The sequence below is a fragment of the Dasypus novemcinctus genome, chromosome X (genome assembly GCF_030445035.2).
Source record: "Dasypus novemcinctus isolate mDasNov1 chromosome X, mDasNov1.1.hap2, whole genome shotgun sequence".
Taxonomy (NCBI): Eukaryota; Metazoa; Chordata; class Mammalia; order Cingulata; family Dasypodidae; genus Dasypus; species Dasypus novemcinctus.
The window spans coordinates 162140522-162146138 of NC_080704.1; the positions used below are offsets into that span (position 1 = coordinate 162140522).

Sequence of the window (5617 nt, forward strand, 5' to 3'; positions counted from 1 at the left end):
ATGTAATATTAAAAAAATAAATAAAGACAAAAAAGTATTGCTAATAACAGAAAATAAAAAGATATACACCAAGCAAGTGGAAGTAGAGAGACACAGAAGCACACAATTACTAATGTTATTTATAATTCTCATTCTCTTACAAAATAAGTTTAACTGTAAAATAATATATTTGAAAAATCTCTTTGAAGGCTATTTGTAAATAATCTGCACTGTGAACATGCAATTTTGTGCAAGAATTTTCTTCTTTAGTTATTGACTTATAACCAAATTTTTCCCAATGCTTAAAAATAGTTTACACCATTTTCCTTTACTTCAGGTCTTTCTTTATTTCCTACTTTGACTTTGACAGACCTTAGATGATAAACACTAACTCCAGTATATACTCCCTGAAGTCATCGAAATCTCAGGGAAACCTGACTTTTCTCATGACTTGCTTTTAGGAACATCAGCACTTGAGGTGGGAGGTCAGCATCCCCTGTCCTCGGAGATAATAGCACTTGGTGTCCGCTGGACTGGAAGACTGGAATATCCAGCCCCAAGGGTAGAGAATTCCAACAGGCAGCAATATAGTTCAAACCTGGATTCATGAGAGAAAAGCAGGGTTATTAACACCAATGAAAGGACAAGAGACGGGGGGTGGGTGTCTCAAATTTTCCTTCCCCTGAGCCACAGGAGGGACCAAAGTTGCCATGAAATAACCACGAGCAAAGGCAAACTCAGTTTAGCATACACAAGAGTGAGGTTAGACCTGAAGTAACCATAAACAAAGGTAAATTAGCTGAACTTTACCATCACAGCAGTAGGTCCTAGGATAAACCCACCTAGTTAAAGCAATTTCAGACATTATTCTTCTGCTGTTTGATACTATAAAGACATTTATATAATGAACTTAACTCTTAGTTAAAGCTTCTAATAAGTTTCCACTTCAAAACCACACCACAGTGCCTACAACTGCAAGCAGGAGAATTGTATCCATCATCCATGTTGAATCTAAGCCCCTTCTTGATACAGAGGTGGAGTGGACATCACCATCCCAGGGCACACATGATGGAGGAGTAAAATATGGATTAGAGTGGACTTACTGATATTCTACTATAGAGCTATTGTGACTAGTAATGGAAGAAATTGTAGCATTGATGTGGAGAAAGTGGCCACAGTAGTTCCTGAGAGAGGGAGAGGGAAGAAGAGGTGTGAAATGGGGGCATTTTTGCGACTTGATGTTGTCCTAAATGATATTGCAGGGACAGATGCTGGACATTATATATCCTGCCATATCCCACTGAATGGACTAGGAGAGAGTGTAAACTGCAATGTAAACTATAATCCATGTGGACCAACTGTGCTCCAAAATGTATTCACCAAATGCAACGAATGTGCCACAATGATGAAAGAGATCGTTGATGTGGGAGGAGTAGGGTGGGGGAATGGCGTTATATAGAAACATCTAATATTTTTTAATGTATCATTTTTTTGTGATCTATGTATCTTTAAAGAATACAATTTAAAAGGAATTATGGGTTTGGGGGGGTGGGGAATGGGGTATATGGGAACTTACGTTTTTTTTGTCGTTTGTTTTGTTTTCTTCCATCTTTATTTTTTTACACTTTTTTTAGAGTTAATAGATCACAAAGAATCTTATATTTTTAATGTAACATTTTGTATTGTCTATTAACTTTAAAAAATGATAATTAAAAAATAAAATATTAAAAAAAAACAAAAAAAGCAGGGCATATTAGTATCAGTTAAAGTAAACTTCAGGGCAAAAAAATTGCTGAGAACAAGTGGGACATTACATAATAATGAAAGAATCAATATATTGAGAAGACACAGTGATCCTAAAAGTATATACACCAAATGACAGAGTTTCAAATTACATGAAGCAAAAACTGATAGAAATGATAGGAGAAATAGATAAAACTACAGTTACAACTGGGCACTTCAACACCCTACTTTCAACAATCAGTATAGTGAAGTGCACGTGGTTCAAGTGATTGGGCTCCTGTCGACCATATGGAAGGGCCTGGCTTCAATTCCTAGGGCCTCCTGGTGAAGGTAAAAGGTAGCTTGTGCCACAGAGAGCTGGAGCAGCAAGATGATGCAACAAAGGGAGATGCAGAGGAGAGACAGTAAGAGACACAGCAGACCAGGGAGATGAGGTGGCTCAAGCAACTAAGTGCCTCTCTCCCACATTGGAGGTTCTAGGATCAGTTCTTGGTGCCTCCGAAAGAGAAAGATGAGAAGAAAAGACACAAGGAGACACAGAAAGAACACATAGCAAATGGACACAGAGAGTGGACAGTGAGAGCAAACAACAACAAGGGGGGTGGGGGAAAACAATCAGCATAACTGCTAGACAGAAAATCAGCAAGGATATGGGAAAACTGAACACAGTCAAGCAGCATAGTCTAATTCACAAAGAAAAAACATAGTAAACTCAACCCAACATCAGCACAATAAATACATTTGTCAAGTGCCCAAGGAACATTCGACAAGATAGACCGTATTCAGAGCCAGAAAACAAGCCTCAACAAATTTTTTTAAATTATGATCATACAGAATGTGTTCTGTGACCATAAGAGAATCAAACTAGAAATCATAACGGAAAGACAGGAGGTGTTTTGGTTTGCTAGGCTGCCGAAATGCAAAATACCAGAAATGGGTTGGCTTATCCAAAGGGGATTCGTTAGGTTGCAAGCTTATAGTTTTGAGGCTGAGGAAACTGTTTAAATCAAGGCATCAACAGACAATGCTTTCTTTCCAAACACTGGCTGCCAGAGATCCTGGACTCCTCTCTCACATGGCAAGGCACATCGCCATGGCAGCTTGTCTCTTCCCTTTCTTCCGGGTTTTGTGGCTTTCAGCTACTGGCTTCCTCTGGCTTTCTCTCTCAGTTCCTTTAGCTTTCTCTATATATATTTATCCTGTTTATAAAGGACTCCAGGAAGATGATTAAGACCCACCCCGGGCCATGCCTTACTAAAGTAACCTCATCAAAAGGCCCTTCACTGAAAACCTAATTGAAAGGTCCCACCTATAGTAAGTTCACACCCACAGGACTGGGTTCACTCTAAGGACATGATTTTTCTGGGGTCCATAAAAGCTTCAAACTACCACAGCAGGAAGTTCTCTAAACCCTTGTAAATTAAGCAAAATACTTATAAATAACCCAGGGATAGAAAAGGAAGTCTCAGAGGAAATGGAAATGAAACATAACAACCGGATGAAAATAAAAACACACCATATCGAAATATGCCAGACACAACTATAAAGATAGAGAGGGAAATTTACAATACTAAATGCTTGCATTACAAAGAAAGGTCTCAAATCAACGATCTTAATTTAAGTTCCTACCTCAAGAAACTAGAAAAAGAAGATCAAAATAAACCCAAGGCAAGCAGAAGGAAGGAAAAAAGAAATCAATGAAATTGAAAACAATAGAGAAAATGAAATGGAAAGGTGTTTCTTTGAAAAAATCAATAAAATTGGCAAACTTCTAGCATGACCAACAAAAATTCAAAACAGAAGTTAGCAATATCAGGTAAAACAGAGGATTTCACTACAGCTCCTGCAGCTATTAAAAGTGTAATAAGACAACACTGCAAACAGCTTTGTTCTCATAAATTCAACAACTTAGAAGAAATGCACCAATTCCTTTAAAAACACAAACTACCAAAACTGAACTAAGATGGAACAGGCAGTGTGGTTTTGGATTAGAATAATCAAATATGTCAGTGGAATGCAATAGAAGAGTTGAAAACTGTTTTTGTAAAGGGCCAGATAATAACTATTTTAGACTTTATGGCCATATGTCCCTGTCCCAACTATTCAACTCTGCTGTTTTGGCTCAAAAGCAACCACAGACAACATGTAAACAAATAGGTGTGGATATGTGCAAAAAAAACTTTATTTAGACACTGAAATCTGACATTCATGTATTTTTTATGTGTCATGAAATATTCTTCTTTTGATCTTTTTTTGTCCACTTAAACATGTAAAGGCCATTCTTAGGTTGAGGGTCATATAAAAAACACACATAAGGAAAATGTGTAGGAGGGAAGTGGTATGATTCACATCTTCATGGAGACTTAAATATAGCCACATGACCTTGGAGGGATTTTAGGTGAAGCATCCAAAATATCAGGTAATGGTGAAGGTGGGAGGCAACAGATTGAAGCACTAAATGGGAGTGGCCATGGAGAAAGGCTGGAGGAAATACCCTCTCCTTGCCATTTGAGCCTCCAGAATTGAACTTGGGTAACTGAGGGGTAGCAAATTACTTTTGGATGGATCTTTAGGGAGTGTTAAGGAAATGCCCCTTTTCTCTTCCCAGAGCATTTCTGCCACCCCCCTCAACATCCCCCTCCTCCTCCAGAGGTGTGGGGAGGGGTGCTTTGTGATGTCTAAGTTACCCCAGGGCTACCATTGGCTGTGCCTTGCTGACCAAGCAAGGTCAAAGGGCGTGGATTATTATCCAGGCGAGGGGTATATATAGGGAGGTCAGGTGCCCTGGGGTAGACCACTGCTTGTCTTCAACATGGACAAGCTGCCTGGGAAAGAAGCAGAGCCTAAGACTGATACAGCACAAGCAACCCCAAGCACAGATCAACCAACTCCAAGTGCACAAAAGACCTCAAGCCTGGAACTATCAACCACAAGCATGCGAGAATCGAAGAAGAGGAAGATCTCCAGGTCATCCAAGTCCAGAGACAGTAGCAAGGTCAGGTGACCCCTCCCATTTGCCTCCTCTTCTTCCCTACCTGATCCTCCCCAATGCTAACCTGTCAGTGCCCGACCCCAACCTCTCCCCAGCCCGCTGCCCTTCTTATGAAGCCTCTGTTTTCATCCAGTCTCCATTTTCATCCCCCAAACTAATGCTTTCTGGGCTCACCCTGTTGCTCTTCCAGGTGCGGAGGACCACGGGATGGGTAGAAACACCCCCTCGGGCACATTCACACAAAGAATCCTCGGAGACATCTACCACCAGTTCAAGATGGCAGAATATACCATGGAGGCCAACAATATTTGTCTGTTGCCACCAGCTGATCAAGAGAGTGATTCAAAATAAGCAGCAGCAGCTGGAGGAAAAATAAGAAACTCTGGAGAACTCCAATACTTTACAGTGGAGACTCTGGAGAAATAGGAACCACATAAAGACCAACACTTACACCATCACACTATGTGGATGGTGATGATAAAAATAAAATCAAGTTATGAAAAGCCCCTCCTTTCAAGTGTGTGTCTCTCTACAAGTTCCCTGATGGTGAGGAGGGAGGAAGGAGGGGAAGAGGCAGGTGTGTGAGGAGGGAGGGAGGTGGGGTCCTGCAGGGTGGGGGCAGAACAGCAGGTCCACAGGTAGCCAGACATTGGCGCTAAAGACCACCGGGTCAGGACTGGGCACTGAAGACAAATTGCCTACCTAAGCTCAACCCACAGGCGAGGAGGAAAAGGATGTGGTGTTTATGCAGGAATGCATTGTTGGGGAGGGGGGTGCAGTGGGGAGAGGTGTGATATGTGTGGGGTGGCAGTGTTGCCCCCAAAAACAGGTGGACAGGGACGCAGATTTGGCTCAATAGATAGAGCGTCCACCTACCACATGGGAGGTCCGAGGTTCAAACCC

The 5617-nt window shown here is 41.2% G+C and overlaps 1 long non-coding RNA gene across 1 annotated transcript; it reads left to right on the plus strand.

Annotated features, from left to right (window-relative positions):
- Positions 1-4490: 4490 nt before the first annotated feature.
- LOC131277244 (uncharacterized) lies at positions 4491-5217 on the plus strand. The gene is made up of 2 exons (XR_009184428.2): positions 4491-4717; positions 4905-5217. It is a non-coding gene; the product is annotated as an uncharacterized lncRNA (long non-coding RNA).
- Positions 5218-5617: the final 400 nt, after the last annotated feature.